At 49.5% G+C, this 18,673-nt stretch overlaps 1 long non-coding RNA gene across 1 annotated transcript in view; it reads left to right on the top strand.

Moving 5' to 3' along the window:
* Positions 1 to 322: 322 nt before the first annotated feature.
* Positions 323 to 18,673, top strand: part of LOC125127216 (uncharacterized) — a 65,508-nt gene continuing 47,157 nt past the window's right edge. The window contains exons 1-2 of the long non-coding RNA XR_007134893.1: positions 323 to 630; positions 4,260 to 4,311. This is a non-coding gene — a long non-coding RNA (uncharacterized LOC125127216). The remainder of the gene's footprint in view (positions 631 to 4,259; positions 4,312 to 18,673) is intronic.

The raw sequence follows: 18,673 nt of genomic DNA on the forward strand, positions 1-18,673 counted from the left end.
TGCTGGAGAGGCGGGAGCGGCAGTCGGGGAGCCCGAGGCGGCCGCCGGGGAGAAGCCGCCGCCGCCGCCGCCGCCGCCGCCGCGCGCCCTCCTCCTCCTCCTCCCTCTCCCTCCTCCCCTCCGCACATGGTCTCCTTTGTCCTGTCGCCGCCGCCGCCTCGCTCTTAGCTCCGCGCGCCGCGGCCGCGGCTCGGGCCGCTCCTCTCCGCCTCGCCCGCTCGCCGGCCCGCCCGGGACGCCCCTCCGGTCCCCGCCGTGCCCCGCGGCCCCGCGCGCCGCCGGAGCCGCCCGGAGGCAGCGGGCGAGCGCCGGCTGGGCGCTCCCTCCCGGCCGCCCGCCCGTCGCCCGCCGCCCGCTTGGCCTCGGCCGCGCTGGATGTGTGCAGGCGCTGGCGCTCGGCCGCCCCGGAGCTGCCGCCCGTACGGATTTGGTTGGCGTGCCTCCGCTTTCAGACTTTCACCTGGAAAGGAGAGACTCGCGCAGACGGAGCCCGGTCGGAGTTGGGCGTTTTCTCTTCGTGTGTTTGGCTGGCTTTCCCCCTGGTCTCTGACGATCCCCCATCGTGAGCCTTGCTCTGGAACCAAACCATGAACTTGGGGCTGACAGGACTGCTTAACCCTTTACGACCAGGTAATGCAGCCCCGGGGGCGCGGCTCCCTCGCTTGCCGCCGGTGGTCGGGAGGGAGCGGCGGGCCGGGGGTCTTTTGTTGCGGCGGCCGGGCCGGCGGGCAGGGGTGGCAGGGGCGAGCTCCTCGCGTCTGGCGCGCCCGAACCCCCCGCCGCCACCCCTCCTCCCTCCCGCCCGCCCTCCCTCCGCGGCCCGGTCGCCCGCCTTTGTACTTTCCTCCCCTGGCCCGCCGGGCTCCGGCGGGGAGCGGCGGCGCGGGCTGCCGGAGCTACGCGGTCGTGCCCGGGGACCGGAGCCGCCCCGAGGGGCTGCGCCTGCCTCCGGCCGGGGCCTGGCACCCGCTCGGGCTAGAGCTCTGGGCGCTGCGCTCGCTACCGGTGCCGGGGGTAGCGCTTCCCCGCGCCGAGGTCGGGATCCTGGCCCGCACGCGCGGTGCCCAGGGAAGCGAAAGGAGAGCTGGGCTGGGATCGCGGCCGCTGGGCAAAGAACTCGCACCCAAGTTTCGGGGAGGTTTCTCTTTTCTGGTTGCAAAGCCCCTCCTGGTGCGGGTGCGGGTGCGGAGGGCCGTCCACGGGGTCCGCGAGCGAAGGGAATGAAGGTGGACCTTGAACAGGAGAGGCTGCGTCCCACCCCTGTCTGCTCCTCCGAAGGCTTTTATTCGTTTTCCTCATTCTCCGTGTTCCTTCCTTCAATCTCTTTGACTTATTTAACTTTTCTTTAAACACCAACTACGGCGTCTAGCAATTTTTCAGTATTACCCCCCCCCCAATAAAAAACAGCGAAGAGGGAGCTTTTTGTTTTTCTATCTTTTCTAGATGCAGCCACTTCACGCCCTCACTCTCCGAAACCGAGCGAGGGGGATGAAACGAAATGGCGAGCAAAACCTGAAGTCGTTAGTATGTAGAGGTGCCCCCGTGGTAAAAAAATAAAGGAGAGGAGAGGGTCTGCTCGCCAGCTAAGTCTCGGCTGGGCACGTTTCCATTAGCCGTTGCTGATTATAAAAGAGGGGGGGGGGGCAGGAGAATGTTCCAGGTAATGTAAGGAATTGCAGACTTTTTCCTAAAAACAGTGAAAAAGAAAACATCCCAAAGATTAAGATCCAGAGAACCACAAAATTTGTTCAAATGCTTTCAAGCACAAGTAGAATCTGAAAGTTCAGGGAGAAAAAGCTGAGAATGTTCTCGTAGTTCCTGCTTCAGACTTGGGCTGAGAAGCTCTTTTCTGACTTTTCAGGACAGTGGTCCGCCATGGTTGGAACCACCTGGGCGGCAGAAAAGAAATGCTGCAGCTCATTTTATGATTAGCCTGAGCCCGCTGTCCTCGTTTGTTCTGGGTGTTTTTGCATGGAGGCCTTTTTGAGACCCCCTGCCTCCTTCCCAGTTGCAAGGCATGTATCAGAAAATTAAAGGGCTGGAAGAGCTTTTATTAGCATACTCCCAGGTCGCCGAAAATATTCTGTCAGATTTATTTCCTTAAAAATTTACTGGCTGGCATCATAATAATCATCTCTAGGTTTGCTTCAGACATAAGGATCACTTGACTGGCTACTTGAGAATATGGTGTGGAGGCCAAAGGAACTGACAAGGGTGGCAGCCCCAACCAAGGAGGTTGTGTAGGGGTGTGCAAGACAGCCAAAGGGCCTCTTCCTAGCCAGCTTCTGTCCTATTTCATCTGTCTCTCTTTCTCACACACATACCCCAAGTGCAAATAAAAGCTGAATGGGGAACCTTTTCCTCTGCTTCCCCGTGCTTTCTGTATTGTGGGTACAGTGCTTTGTTTCCACATTTCTTTGGGCCAGTTAGACTCATTTTAATAGGTAGTTCCCAAATCTGCAAGGGTTATTTCAGTTTGGTGTAGAATGATTTAACTAACAGCCTTTTTCCTTAAAAAAATAATCCACTGCCATTTAAGCTATGAATGTAACGTCGCCATTCCAATGTGAACAATTTGAAAAAGGACACTTTTTCACTGAAGAACAGTGAACTGCTCTTATCCCCAAGTTTTCAGCTGGGAAACTCGTGTTCCTAGAAATCTCACTATAACATTACAATATAGCAACACTATTCCTATAATTTTTGCTTTCACACCTACATATTCTCTATGTCTTTAAGGCATGTCTTGTTTCCCCCTTCCATGCAACAGTTTTTTTGGCCATTTGTTTTTATGAAAACATACTACCATATACAATTTATATCATCAGGTTTAAAATGTCATGAAGGCCCTCAGCGTATTTTATATTCATGCAAAATAAAAGGAAACATCTATCTAGGATTTCTTTTCTTTTATTTTAAACTGCTAATGTGTAAATGTATACAGTTCTACACTTGTTTTGCACATACATTCATTTTTTCTTGATCTATGTATTAGTCATTGGAACCACCCTTACAGTAGGAAGATGAGACTTGAAATAAAGGGGGACATAGTGGTAGTGACAGTATTGTATGTCGTTCTGTGTCACTTGCAGTGAGAACTGGAACTTGTTCCCTGGATAACACACAGGAACATCTCCTCTTTGTCACCATAACACGAAAAGACTAAATTGAATATCTTCTTTGTCCCCAAAAGCCAGCTCCAGGGTCAGAATATGTTGTAGTGCAGACTCCTCCCCTCCCCCTATTTCTTACATTTCTCCTGGATTTATTCAACACTCTGTGCTCTGCTTTGTCAAAACATGCATCTCTGTATAAAGTGTTAAAAATCAGTGATTTCTTAAAAAGGGTTGGATAGCAAAAATAGTGTAAATGTAACTTCCGTTATAACTATAAATGCGGATACATCATCAAATGACTATGTCATGGAGATGCTGAATTTTTAAGTAAATTTTTTTAATTCCTCAAGTTCTAGAAGTATTTAGTGCCTCTCAAATATTTTCCTCCCAACCGATGTCATGTTGGTTTTCCAGAACATGAGTGTGTAATTTAAACTGGCTTTACTCCTGATGCTTAAACAGGCTGATTTCACTTTCTTCAAGCCACTGTAATAATTAGCAGACGAGATTTCTGGAAAATGGAAAGGAAATAATGCTGATGGCGCGTATAGTGTGGGGCTGTTGGGCAGGTCGGCTTGTTTCCATTTCAACATCAACACCAAGGTCGTCGTCCTGGTTGCTACAGGGAACAGGGATCCCGGGGTCATCAGAGGAATCTTTAAAAGTGAATTTCAGGACATACTGGTTGACACTTTTTAATGAGGAAAAGCTTAGCATTAAATAATAGGCATTTCTGGCTTGTGAAAGAAGATTGAAAATAGGCATGTCTGCAAATATCGTGAAAAAAGTACCATTTCCAAAATAATGATACGTCAATGAAATTGACAAATCATTATGTGAATAAGCTGAATTGCTCTGCGTATCATCTCATAGAAATATGTTTTGCACAGATAATACGTCTAATAAGGACACTTTTTTTTTTTTTTTTTACAATCAGCTTTTTTTCCTCTCAGCAGATAACTGCACTGCAGGTCTGGCTCCTGCAGTCAACTAGCACCACCTTATGGAAGATGGGGGGAAATTGCTGCTTTCTTTTTCAGGCTTTTCTAAAATGTAGTACATTGACCTAAAATCATAGACATGATGGTGGTGACGATAATATTAAGGCCAATAATAATGCTTCCTCCCCTTCTTGTGTTTCAGGCCTCAGATGCCAGCTCTGAAAAACTCTTCAATACTGTTATTGTAAACAAAGGTAAGACTCCTTAAATCGGAGCCATAGCTTCTATGTAAAATGTGTGTCCTCATCCTGGCCTACGACAAACCCATAAAAGCCAGTGGTCATTCCATTTTCCTTCTGGAGCTACTGCTTATAAGTCGTATGTTTGCTTGAGACAGAATCTGTGTGCTTTTGTGATGGGTCAAAAAAACAAAACAAAAAAAGGTTATTTTAAAAGAATACCTTGAATCCTTTTTAGAATGGTTTTGACTAAGAAATTACTGCTGTCTGTGTGACTTTCATTTAACGGAAGAAGCTGTAATGGAGAAGAAGAGTTGGCAACATGTCTTAACTTTATTGTTACGTATCCACAACTCAGCAGTTGGAGAACTATAAATAGCTGATTTGGCCCGCAGAGGCTAATAACCAGAGCATGTGTAGCATTCACCGTATTATGGTCATAAACCAAGCCTCACTCTGCTGTGGGCTTTCTGTAAAGTTAATACTCGAGCAAGGGCAAAATTTAAGTACGTGCTATCCCATTAATTTCTTCCAAACTGCAATATAGAGTAAGAGAGGCTAATGATATAGCAGTACATTAAACGAAAACGTCTTAAATCACTGCCAATAGGTTTCTGGGCAGTTTGCATTTGTAGCAGTATTGTTGGAAATAAGGAAATTTGAGGGAGCTTCTAATCAGGGGCTTGCAAAGGAGTATAATTTGAAAGGTATAAATTGTACCAACCGTTTGCTCTCTTCCTCTCTGCTGTGGGCCCTGATGTAGGTGCTTGCATGATAACTGCTAAATACAGAAACGTGTGCTGTCTGTCGTGGTCTCTGTCCCTGTCACATGAAAGATGCTTGGGAGCTGGAACGGGGTTGGGCCTTCACGAAGGGAAACTTGAAACCACCTCGGCCTTCCCTAGCTGCCTTGGCTAGCATTTTTGCGAACTGGTTAGTGGGACACAGTTCCAAGTGCAGTTATTTTGAGCTCCCAGATTATTTTAGAATTTGAACCAACTGCAATTTCAAAGAGTACATTATGTTTAGCGTTCCCTTGAGGTGTACATGCTTATGTGATCGCTGTTACTCCCAGAATTATTGTCATATTGAATTTTATCTTTTTTATTGCATAATGGAGTATTCCGGTTTTATACTTCATCATATATTTTGATGGACTGAAAGTTTATGTAAATTGGTTGTCCATAACGCTAAAAGCCCAATAAAAGGAGATATGTGGCAGTTCATAGCGTACAGGGCTCCTATGGCAAAATGAGTGATTGTTGATTGCTCCTTTTGACAAAGGGGGAGGGTGGGTAGACAGTCGTGCCCCCCTGCAAGACTGGAGGAGGAGGAGCCTGGGGGCAGGACAGGTCCCCCAAGGGAGGTCCCAGGCGTTTCCGTGACACCCCGCCCCCTGCCCAGGACCCCCAGCCCCCGCATGGCTCTGCCTTTCCTTTGCCAGCCTGCAGTGTAAAGCTTCGGAATGCATTTCCCCACACTAGGCCCAGCCCCGACTGGAGAGCTGGCTCTGGGACCTGCGTCCAGGCCCGGCTGCCCTCCGGGGCGAAAGGCTCCCTTGGGGCGGAGGAGGAGAGATTGATGACGAGCCTCCTCCTCCTCCTCCTGCTTCTTCCTCCGGCTCCCCCCCTCCCCTCTCCCTTTTCCAATCAAACGTCTCCCACATTCTTATTTTTGTTTACTTACCGCGTGTGATTTGTGGCATCTATTTGGTTGTGAATAGTCATCCTTCTGACAGGGTGCCTTTCTTCTGAGCTGCTTTTCTGGGGGTGATTTAGTTGCCTTGAAAGGATTAAGGTTTCTTTGTGTACACTAAAATCAACACAGGCTTTTTCTAAGCTTTGCTTGGGAAACCATACACAAATAAGCATTTTAGTTGATGGCAGATTATTCCTTTGCCCCTTATTTCCATCAAAATGGCCTTTCTTTTCTTCTCCAGAGTTTCCCCTTAATGCCTTATGCTAATTCCTGTTGGTAACATGAATGACAAGAGCCGGAATCAATGCAAATCCAGGTGCTGCAAAGTAGACGAGACTGGTATCCAGCACCAGCCCTCCTGCCTGGAGAGAAGAGATTAGCGGGAGGGGGGCAGCCTGGGGACAGTTTTGTTAAGGGGATTAGTATTCGGGCTGCTAAATATCAGGAAAACAAGTTCAAAAAGAGAGTCATTGTCTGGTGGTAATGTCAATAATTGCTTCAGGACAGGTGCAGAGGGTCTGGCTAGGTGCTCGTGGGTTTGGGTCTCTTTGGACGCAGGGTAGTGGCCGTGTTTACTGGATGGATGGCTGACAAGGCCTTCAAGGAACTGTCAGCTTCGTGCACATCAAGTTCAAGGTCTCCTGCAAAGTGGCCTGCCTGCCTGCAAGTCAGGTCTCCCGACTCCGGGCCGGTATTCGTAGCCAAGAGCAATAAAAAGCAATGTTAAGAAAGGGCAAATTGACACCAGGTAACAAACACCACGGGGAAAATCTTCAAAGCCTCAACTTATTGAACCGTCTGACAAGAGTGCAGGGAAACTGGACGCAGCTATTCCTCCACCTCCAGATGTTTAGAGCCACAGACCACCTCTCCCTCTCCGGAGCCCCGCTGTGCTCTGGCCTTCCAGAAGCGTGGCTTTAAGCTGCTCGCGAGATTATGCCGTGGAGCAGGCAGATTTGGTCCATAAAATTTCACTGTGGGAGGGCAGTGCTAATCTCACAAGCTGATTGGTGGGTGAGGCCGCCCCCCCCCCCCCCCCCCCCCGCCCCCGCAGCTTTGATGGTGGGCCGGGTGGTCTGGGCTCTGGCTGAAGCCGCAGGGGCCGTGGCTCAAGTCCCATCAGTCTGTTTGGGAGCTGGAGGCAGTCATCTTGCCACTTTAGGTCCTGGGTGGAAGTGTCTCTCTGGGGGGGGGGATAAAACAATTAGGTGGGGGGGAGCAGAAGAGTAGGTACAGTAAGTATGTTTTAGATTCCTTCAGCCTACTTGATTTTATTTTGACCCTCTCTGTTGGGGAGTCTGTCTATTTAACAGGGACCAGGGAGTTTGGTGTTTAGGTGTTTTGAATCGTTGCTTCCTTCTGATGCCTTTTATTTCTCATTTTGGAACAAATGAATCAAGTGGTGTGTGCCCGCGTGTTCTGTGTCCGCACTGTGCCCGTTGAGCATTGAGCTTGTCAAAAGAGGTGGGGTGATGAACCTCTAAATTACGGGGCTTAGGGTTGGAGACATAAAAAAGTAGTTTAACTTTAATCAAGGTCATGGTTGCCTTATTTAATCTTTATGTGTTTAAATGTTTACAGGATGTTCATGTGAATTTTATGAATCCTTCTGTCTTTGTGACTCAACCATCTGCCAAAGAAAAAATTAATTTTCCCAGGGAGACAGAGACACAGAGAGAGAGAGAGACTGACAAATTTCTTGCCCGTATTTAGTTGGTTGAACCACCCTAGGGGCAGTAGGATGTGTACCCCCATTGTGGACTGTTTATCCTTAAAAGGAACTAACTTGTCGAATCACTCTGTCCAGCCATTATTTATGACGCTTTTTTATCTACTCTTGGTCCTGCTTTTCTGGGGCGGGCCCTGGGGCCGGGCCCTTTAATAGATGGGCAGAAATGCAGAAAATGAGTATTTGGTGCCTATGACCATCCTGCCATGACAGTTGGTCTTTCTTTAACTCTTAAGGTGCCCCAGGGCAGAGCTAGCTGAGGAGGAAGGGAAGGAAGGAAGGAAGGAGAACAGTACTCAGGGGTCTCTGGGGCCCTCTGTTGAGCTGGTGCTCACCCTGGTCCATGGCCTAGGTGAGAGGTAGAGAAAAGGCCCTGAATTGCCTCTTCGCCAGGGTCTGTCCTGCAGCCAAGGCACATGCCAGGTGAGGGGTGGCCAGGAGGTGTATTTCATCCCATTGCTTTCCTCACCTTTGTCTCATGGTAGCGTCGGGCCTTCCTGGGCAGAGTGGGCATCAATCACTCAGATGCTGGGATGGGGAATGATCTCAGTAGGATGAGGCGCCTGACTTGTGCTTCCCTCCTGCTCTGGGTACCCACTGTCTCCTGAGACGGAGACATCATGGGGGCAGCCACCCACCTTCTGGCAGGTCCTCACCCCACCTCCCCAGGTCCACCGCGGGGTTCTGATGGACACGCTGCACCATGCTGAGCACCAGACAGAGCAGTGGGGCCACCTTGAGCTCTCTCTGCCCAGGGCTGTTTGCTTTTCTCAAGCCCTACCAGACCTACACGTGGCCCACACTTGGCCTCTTCTTGGGGTCAGTTTTGTACTAAGGGTTTCCATGGGACAGAGATGAGGGTGGCGCCTTTAGAGGAGCAGGGCCTTTGGGTATTTTTGACAGTATGGTTTTATCAGCAGTGTAGACAGAAACCCTGGCTTAAAAAAAAAAATCGATGGAGATTTGAGATGAGGTGAAGAAAAAGTTCCAAGAGATTCTACTTGGTATGATTAGGTTTATTAACTGAGTACCTAATAAACTCTTTCATGGTGATGACCCACCTCATTCATCAGGTCTGGGCATGAAGGGAGAATTCCTTGCTTTGGTGACAAAGGTAAGAGTTAGGTAACCACTAAGCCTCCTCCCCTAAAATAATCCTGTGCTTTCTCTGTAAGCGTTCTTCTTTTTTTTTTTAAAGAATAGATTTGGAGTTTAAAATGCAATTAGAATCATCACATAGAGACCGTTTTCCCCTTCTCTGTAGTGTCTGGGGTTTAGTTGTAAGGAGAACAGGACGCAAAACTCTTCCTCCACGTGTAAGAGAGTAAACTGAGCCTGTTTCAGCCTCTGAATTGGTTGCGTTTTTATACTGTCTTAGATCTGATCTAAGGGAAAGTTGGACTGTCACTCATTCTTTAATTTTTCTTTTTCTGGACTTTTTTTTTGTAGTTTCAGAGCATTTTCTTGGGTCTTTAGATGACAGGGATGTCTGGGACGTGGCAAATTAAATACTATTGAAGGGTAATTGGTGCTTGATTGGAGACAAAGGCATTTTGAGTGGTTGGGTTTTCCCTCCTACCCCACCACGCGGAGAACGTGCAATCAGCCCCTCTTGTTATGGAAATTGACCTTCCTATAGGAGCCAGGCCCTTACGTACAGAATTTGTTGTATGGGCTTATTCCTTGAGACTTGTTGGCACCAGATGCCTCCTACTGTTAGTGTGAAACCATCAGTAAGGGGCTGCGAATATGCTGTGTTGGGAGAAAGGGTTTCCCTCCAGGTATTTTTCCATTAACCGCTCCCTCGTCTCTCCCTGACCTCGTGGGTGAGGAAGGTGGGAATCCTGGGTAGATGTCGAATCCCATTACTGTGATTGGAGGCAAGGGCTGGAAGAGGAGCCCTGGAATTGTTCTCGACGGTGTCTTTGGAGGAGAACTTTGACAGGGATGCCGCTTTTCCAGATGGAAGTGGGCCAGCGCCCCCGCCCCCTGGTGAGCTGGAGCGGATTACAGGGGACCATTCCTCTCTTTTAGGCAGATGAGCACACGCCACTGTGTTTACCTTTGAGCCCACTAAAAAGCGCTTCCCGTTATTGATTGATCTCGGCTGTTCTTGGAAAGACTTTTCTCCGTACTCCGGCCGTATGAGCAACGGAGCTTGACTGTTGACCAGCATCACTCTTCATCTCGTTCGGAGTCAGTGTTTTGCTTCGGGGCGGCGGCGGGGATGGCAGGGATGTCGCGTGTGCTAGTCTCAGAAAGTAATCCACACTCCTCCTAGACACTTGGCCTAAAAAACATCCCATCAGTTCTGGGGCATCTTTAATGAGCGCAGTTACATGACAAAGGGCCTCCTGGCTGGTAACCCTTTCAAGTGCGTGGGGGTCAGCCCCAGGCCTGCAGAGTTTCCTGCGTGGAGGAAGCCTGCGGCTATCCAGTGGCCTCTGGATTATTTCTGGTTTCTGACAACTGCAGAAAAAATGTTGTTTTCTCTGAAAATGTATGTTTATTTAACTAGGTTTCTTTTTGCTTCACAATCTGGATTCCATTCAGTCAGTTACCACTCCAATTAACTAACAATTATTTAACATTAACAGTAATTACAGACGCCAGTTAAGCGCCTACAGATGTCAACTGTTAGCTTTGTACCTAATCACTCAATGAAATGGAGAAAGTTCAACAAACATCAATTAGCCAAGCAATTAGTATGAGTTAGGAAAGAGCATGTTATCATGTGTGAGCTGATTCAATTTATTTTATTTTGGCAGTAAAACACACACAGGCGAGCGGCAATAAGTTCCTCAGATAAGATAAAATTCTATTGTTTTGCAGCTTACATAAGAATTCTTTCCTTTCCTGTGCTTAAGTCAAATATACGCTTGCCTTGAATGTATTCAGCAAACAAAATTTGTCTCCATTACTCAGAAAGCGCAGCAATATTCAGTCTCAGGAAGCAACTTCGGTGAATTGTGAATCCAGTGAATACGTCCTACAAGGAAATGTCAGAATTTCTAGTGGAGAAGTGATTGATTCCCACTCGAGTAATCTCTTCTGTGCCTTTTGGGTCTTTTCCCGGTTTATTCCTGAACCTACGGTGGAGCAGGCGCCACAGGGATTTTATTAATTTCATGGTGCCTGAACTTTTTGCTCTGTTGTCTTTGATTCAGCCTGGGGCAACCATCAACAGCTTTCACCTGCTTGCCCAGTCTGTGCTTTCAAAAATGTAGAAATGGCTCTCAAATCGAAGACCCACTTCGTGAATTCACCAATCTGATTCTGGGCCCAAATTCACTCCCCCGCCCCCTCACTCCCCACCGCATCCCTACCCTGTAGACAGTTCCCGGGTGCCTGCACTGGGAGAATGCATCTTCAGGCCTGCTTATTTATGTTAAGGTGGCTCAGACTTGGGTTTGGAGGGTTTGTTTTACCTCCAAGTGGGACGCTGACCCTAAGTTGGCTGTGCCTCTGGTTTCCCTCCTAGAAATGATCTCTCACCAGTTCCTGAAGCCTGTGGTTAGGAGGGAAAGGGGCCAGTCCTTAGTGGGGTGCATTGTCGGGTCACTGTGGGTGTTCTGTGCAGAATTCTCCCGATGAGCAAACCCCCTGAGTGTTAACTGAATCCAGGAGTTGATGAAATGATATTGTGTCACTGGAATAGCTGAGGGAGAAGAGCCACCCTTTTCCATGTGCTGGTGCCTTAAAAACCTTCTACCAGTGTCCGGCTGTGCAGCACCCAGTGCACTGACGTTGGCTCTTCCTGAGAGGTGTCCACCACTTAGGAGGCTCTCTGTGCGTCCCCTTTCACAGAGCTTCCAGCAGCAGAGGTCTCATATCAGGTGTTGGCTGCAGACCAGCTGCGGTCCCCCTGGTCTTTATTCTGGGACCCAGGCCGGAGGAGCAGCCCCCATCATGGCAGTTATCTTGAAAAGAGCAGAGACAGAATCTTAGAGAGCCTCTTCACGTTTCAGCATGGATGTGTTGTGTGGCATTTCCAGCCATCTCTCTGGCCAGAACGAGTCCCGAGGACCCTTTTGAGCGGGCCGTCCCAAGGTAGTCCTTGTTCCCTGGAGGGTGGTAGGAACTTGCCCTTGATAGCAGAGGGTCAGACCCAGGTCTTCCTGGCATCCAGGATGCCCACTGCTACCCGAGCCGGTGCGGCTGAAAGCCGCATTGCCACAGAGCCCAGCATCTCTAAGATAGAACGTTTCTCCATCTTTCTTCTCTCCATGCCCATTCCTGTGCCTTTAAGGAGACCCATCATTACTTTTCAGCCAGCTTTTATCAGAAGTGATTTAAGATTTTCCAGTAGGGGCATTTCCCTAGCAACGGATGACGTAAGCAGGAGGCCCAAATCTTTGCCGCGGCGGGAGGGGCGCCTGTTAATAAGGAGCCAAGTTCTGTGGGCGCGCGCGTAAATCTTCTCCGACCCTCGTAAACCTTGTCTCAGGGAGGAGGAGGCTGAGAGCACATCATTGCTTTTTCTAAGAGTCCTTTTGAAGAGGGAGAAGTCTCAAGTGTGGGTGTTAATAGACTGATGTGGGAGGCGGTTATATTTGGATGCCTTTAAAAGCCACTTGGAAAACATTTTCCCCCTCTTATCTATCACCTTTCACATCTCTCAGAAGAGTAACACTAAAACCTAATTTTAGTCAAGATGACATCATTTTCTCATTATCTGTTTACAGCCGGGAAAGGCTTTTCCCTAGGAGGGCGCCTCTCCCCGAAAGCCCAACCATGTCATTCCTTTGATTTGATAGCAGTTTTTTTGAGTTTTTTTCCCACGTGTGGCCTGTCCTTTGCTGCGTGTCTTGGGCTGATCTTTGAAGGCTTGTTTTTCCCTAGACGTGGGTTTTGCAGGGCGTCATCTCTGAAGCACATGACCTCTGTGTTCCTTCCGTCTCTTCCTGCGGTTGGCTGAACGGGGCCGCCAGATTGAAAGGAACCCTCTTTCTCTTTCGTTCAACAAGTGTTACTGAGCGCTGACTACACAACAGCCACAGGAGAAATAGCAGGGAGCAGATCACATTAAACCTAACGAACAGGAAGACGAAGAGTCTATTTTAAAACTCGAAGAGAGGTTTCCTAAATGGTGGAATGGGAAAGATGCCTTCGGACTTCCTTCAGAGGAAAAGCGGATCCAAAGTGAGCCCCAGTGAGCCCCACAGGGTCAGCAAACCAGGGACAGGCCAGCCCTCTGTAGACTGCAGACCATGTGGCCCTTGCAGAGAGGGCATTCGTGGGCAGTGCTGGGCCAGCTTAGGCTGTTAGAGGAAAAACTGGCCCTGAGAGTTTTCCATTTTCAAAACTGACACTCAGGGTTCTCTTGTGGTGCAGTGGGTTGAGGATCCGGTGTTGTCACTGCAGCGGCTCGTGTCCCTGCTGCGGCGCAGGTGTGATCCCTGACCTGGCAACTTCTGCGTGCAGCCAAAAGTTAATAAATAAAAGCTGATGCTCTTGTTAAATTGGTTAACGCAGCTGTTGAAAAGATTTGGGGGAGTCTTCATTGTAAAGTCTGCGTTATCATTTATCAACAGGGCCTCCTTTTTTTTTTTTTTTTTTTGTCATTTCTTTGGGCCGCTCCTGTGGCATATGGAGGTTCCCAGGCTAGGGGTCGAATCGGAGCTGTAGCCACCGGCCTACACCACAGCCACAGCAACGCCAGATCGTTAACCCACTGAGCAAGGGCAGGGACCGAACCCGCAACTTCATGGTTCCTAGTCGGATTCGTTAACCACTGCGCCATGACGGGAACTCCCCTCCTTTTTTTTAAAAATGTTTTTTATTTTTCATGTTTCTTCATTAGATTTTGTTGCTTAAATCTTTGCCCTGTCGGCAGACTCCTCAGAGGTTGTCACATGCACCGCAGCCAGCGCTGCTTTTCGTTATGGAAGGTCCAGGCTCAGGTCTGAGCTGGGCTGCTTGTAACCACGAGCAGATCGCTCTATCGAAGTAGATTTTCCTGTGGTTAACCTGAGTACGATGGGTGGGCTTCAAAGTCCCATCCTGGTCTAAAGGCCAGAGTTGGCTTTGGTGTGTTCTAGTCGTTCTAGAGCCTGAGGCGTGCGCAGAGGGCATACTTGCCCCCCGCAAGCTGTGTCTGAGGCTGTGGACACTTGCGTTTGGAAGGAGTGCTTGGGCCTCAGTCTTGAACCTGTGAGCAAGCATAGGGCTGCAGAAAGCTCTCTTCTCTCCTGGAGATTTCTCCTGCAAGGAGCAGCTGAGAGGCAGGAGGGGGGCAGGGCCTCTGGGGTGAAGGGGGAGGGGAGAGAGTGAGGCTCCACTGTTGAATTACCAGCTGTTTAGGTATGAACCTCCCTCCAGCATTAGAATAACAAGGCAGAGTCCCCCTCTGCCTGACTGCCACTGGAGTGGTGTTAACAGAGGTGTTTTATCTGCTTAGTAAATGTTTATAAAACCCTCTGGTAGAGAGAACCCAGATGCACTTGACTTCTCAAGTAGGATGACGAACCGGTTCCTGGGCAGGGACTGCTACGGGGTTAGAGGCACGGCCCTGCCTTGGAGGGCCCAGAGGCAAGCTGGCAGGAGGCATCTGGTTCTGTGGCATGACTCATTTTACCAACTGTGAACTGAAAGGAGGCTTGGGTGGACCATTCTGGATCATCAAGGGAATGTCGCCACCTCGCCATCTGCTCTTAGCTGTCTCCTGCATCAAGCAATTCATCAGAGCTCGGCTTCTTCAAAAGTTCATCTAGGCCTCCTTGGCTGAAGCAATCTGACTTCCTGCTCTTCCTTTGCTACGAGGTGGCGATAATAGTTCTCCCGGACGGCGCTTGCAGCGTGCAGGATTTGAGCTTTATTCACCGCTCCCTCTCAGCGGTTGGGGAAAGGTGAGTTTCGGGGTAAAGACACAGTACTCTTCAGTATCTTGGCCGTGGCCAAGAGGTGGCCCAGACTAAGATCGTGAGTGGCCTCCAGGAGGAGCGGGGTTCGTTTGGGGGGTACCAAATCCATCGCGCGTCGCTTGGGAGAGTTAGGATCGGCTGGACCGGCAGCCTTGCGGAGGCTGATGATGTAGAAGGGGAGGCAGGGCTGGGATGCTGAGAATCTGAGAAACTCCCGGATTAGAAGCAGGGGCACTGCCGCCGTGCGCTTTGGTCGGATGTCTAATCACAAACTCAGTGCGTGGGTTTGGGTTTTGCACGCGGCTGTAGGGCCCTCGTTGCCCTTTTGGTGGCCTTTCGCCGGGAGGTCAGACATGGCGTCGTGGTGGTTTCTTCGACTCCCCGGGGGAAGCGCAAAGCCCTGACTTGAGTAGGCAGCCTGAGGCTGACGGGTGAGAAGAGGGCTCTCCATTTCCACTCTGGCCTCACCTCCCAGGGTAACGGATACGTGCCCGAATGACCTATGGCCCCTGGTTGCCTGCGGCCTCACGCCGCCACCCCCACTCCCTCCCCCAAAGTGCACTTTGGGGTCAGGCTGGTGCCTGGTTTCAGCCTTTCCTTCCCGGGGCCTCCGGGTGGAAGAGACACCTCAGCGCTCCTGCCTCTTGCTTCTGTATTAGCTCCAGGACAAACTTGCAAACTGCCTACTCGGAGGGTTTTCTAGCATTTTTACAAGTGAAGGCTGACGTTCTGAGCCGGCTCAGCATCCTGCCAGGTGTCTTATCTTATTCAAATATCCTAATTGCTACTCAGGCTTCTCGGCCCGCACATCATCCTCCCATCTCACTGACAAAACAGCCCTTCACCTGAGGGCCTCATTATGCTCGCTGCCTGTGCATCGGGCCAAAAATACCTTCCCCATACCTGCGCGACATCCCGGGCTTCCAAGTGACAAACAAATAATTGGGTGAAACAAACCCTGGGCGCCGAGCAGCTGCCATCGGTGTCGGAGCAGAGAGGAGTCCTCGGCAATAACAGTCAGCGGCACTGCCTGGTTCGTGTCAGAGCAAATCTTTGAACAGTGGGCTGTGCTGACACCAGAGAATGACAGCTTGGGAAACGGCGTGCTAGTTACCGCTGCAAGTGAGGCTTCTCATGTAGACCGTGACAAGCAGCTGTCATTTCCATACAGGTGAACAGCTGACATCCTAGCGCGGGAAAGGCGGCAGGTACGGCAGGGAGAGAGGCGTCTCCAGGGCTGGGGCCCATCTGCACGTGTGGCAAAAGCTGCTGGCCTCGGAAAACGTGGGTGCACGCGGGCCTCCTCTGTTATTCTCTGTTACTCCTGTAGATCTCATTGGAGAGAGGGCTGCAGGAGGAGTGTCAGCCCTGTGAGGACAGGATCAAGGCCCTGCTGCCAGCCCAGAGCCCAGTCTAGCATCCTTAAAGAATGTTTGCAGTTCCGCTGCAGTGGTTCCAGTGGCTTCTGTGGCGAGGGTTTGATCCCTGGCCCAGAAACTTCCCTGGCCAAAAAAAAAAAAGGAATGTTTGCAGTTCAACTTTGCACCCTCCTCATCTTCTCAGTGTGTTGTGGGTTGGGTTTCTGAGCCCAATACTTAGTTTTCTGTGAGGGAGGCAAAGTCTCAGCTGATGAGTAACTAAGGCGCCATGACAAGGAATGGGTCAGATAAAATTCAGCTGCAGGATGGGGCCTCGGCGGCGGTTCTCAAAGGGTGGTCCCTGGACCAGCAGTATCAGCATTCCCCCAAGTAGTTGTTAGATGTGCCACACTGCCCTCCAGCCTCGGAAGCTCCCGGGCATGGCCCAGCCGTTTGGATCAAGCCTTCCAGGGGCCTCTGATGGGGATGACCATGGGGCTGAATCAAGGAAACACACTTGGCAGTGAGATTTCGCTAGATGCTCAGATGACCCACAGATCACTGAGCGAAATCCATCCTCCTGGTGACCAGGGAATAAGTCTGTTCAGTTGAGGGCAGGCTTTGTATTTATTTACTTTCAATATCGGATGCACTGGGTCTGTTGACAGGAACGCTCTGGCCCTGCTCTTGGACCCAGCTGTCCGCCTTGCCCCCGATTTCCACTCTCCCACTCCCTCTTCCCTGGGGGACAGGCCTCCTCTTGCACAGGGTGCTGTAGAGATGCTCGGCCTGTAGTTAGGGCTGTTAGGAAGGGAAGCTGTCTGATGCAAGTGGGCTTTGGAACCATGACCTTAGGCCAGTGTTGTGCCATAGCCAGCTGAGCTAACTTGCTCAACCACTTCTCAAAGACAGACTGTTCCAGCTAGTTCCTGGTTGGCAGATACTGCATTGCAAACACCCGCTGGCCACCTGTATGCAGGGTTATCACAACATCAAACACCCATGTCCTGAGCACATGTGCCATGATGACCAGTAACAATTTTGTAAACTAAACGCCCTGCAAATTCTTTTTTCGAATTTCAATAGCCAGGAATGTGAAATAATGGATAGCAGTGCTTTGAAATATTCTTTCCCTCGCGTGTAAAATATAATAATGTTTTAACGCCATAAGTTGGGTTTTCTCCAAAAATACACAACCTAAATATGAAAGCTTTCAAGAAGTTCCCGTTGTGGCTCCATGGGTTAAGAACCCAACTAGTATCCATGAGGATGTGGGTTCAATCCCTGGCCTCACTCAGTGGGTGAAGGATCTGGCATAGTCCCAAGCTGTGCTGTGTAGGTTGCAGAAGAGGCTCAGATCCCAAGTTGCTGTGGCTGTAGTGTAGGCTGGCAGCTGCAGGTCTAATTGGACTCCTGGCTTGGGAACTTCCATAGGTTGCAGGTGTGGCCCTAAAAAAAGAACAGAATAAGTAAATTAATAAAGCTTTCAAGAATAGGCATCTCCCAAGACTAGGTGTCTTGAAGTTGTGGTTCTCACACTGGAGCCTGCCTCAGAATTGCCTGGAGGGCTTTAGACACACCTCACTGGGGCCCCATACAGCTTCTGATTCAGTGGGTCTTGGATGAGGCTCAAGAACTCACTAAGAGTTCTTGCCTTTCTAATAACTAAACAGGCGATACCAAAGCTTCTGGTCCTGAGAGCCCAGTTAGGGATTCTTCTTTCCCATAGGAAAGGTTTTTTTTTTTTTTTTTTTAAAGGGCCACACCCATGACATATGGAGGTTTCCAGGCTAGGGCTTCAATCAGAGCTGTAGCTTCCAGCCTACACCATAGCCACAGCCACAGCAACACCAGATCTGAGCCGAGTCTGTGACCTACACCACAGCTCACGGCAGTGCTGGATCCTGAAGCCGCTGAGTGAGGCCAGGGATCAAACCTGCAACCTTGGATTCGTTTCTGCTGAGCCACGATGGGAACTCCTTCATAGAAAAGCTTTTTTAAAATGCCTCTTCCAGTAGTGAACATCTGACCAAGTATCAGTTCAAGGTCACATGTTCAAGGTCATCTGAAAGGTACATATGAAAGTGAATTCATGGATCCACATCATCAGCTTTTCAAAAAGTGAATATTGCCAAACTTATTTCAATGTAGAAAACATTAGAATGAAACCTGGTATGTACCCATGATCCAGATTCATATTTACCAGGAAATCACACATTCTCATTGTGGCTCAGTGTGTTAAGAACACAACTAGTATCCATGAGGATGCAGGCTTGATTCCTGGCCTAGTCGGGAGGTTAAGGATCCGGTGTCATGGTGATCTGTGGCATGGGTCACAGATGTGCCTTGGATCCCTGCATGGCTGTGGCTGTGGCTGTGCCCAGCAGCTGCAGCTCTGCTTTGACCTGCTAGCCCAGAAACTTCCATATGCGCAGGTGCAGCCCTAAAAACAAAGAAGAAGAAAAAAAAAAAAAAGAATTCACCATGATTGTTTTTAGGTGATCAGATAGATGGAGCAGTGTCTGTCCTTTTTTCTTTATTGCTGGAGTATTTTGAAACACATGTCAGGTGTCATGGTGAAATGTCACCCCTTCATACTTCAGTGCACATCTGTTTTTAAAAACCTTTTTTTTACAGAAACACTTCCTGTTATCACAATAGCAAAATAAACAATAATACCTCTATGTCATCCAGTGTCCGTCCATAATCCCATCTTCCTGGTTGTCTCA

Source organism: Phacochoerus africanus, chromosome 5 (assembly GCF_016906955.1).
Source record: "Phacochoerus africanus isolate WHEZ1 chromosome 5, ROS_Pafr_v1, whole genome shotgun sequence".
In the NCBI taxonomy this organism is placed as follows: domain Eukaryota; kingdom Metazoa; phylum Chordata; class Mammalia; order Artiodactyla; family Suidae; genus Phacochoerus; species Phacochoerus africanus.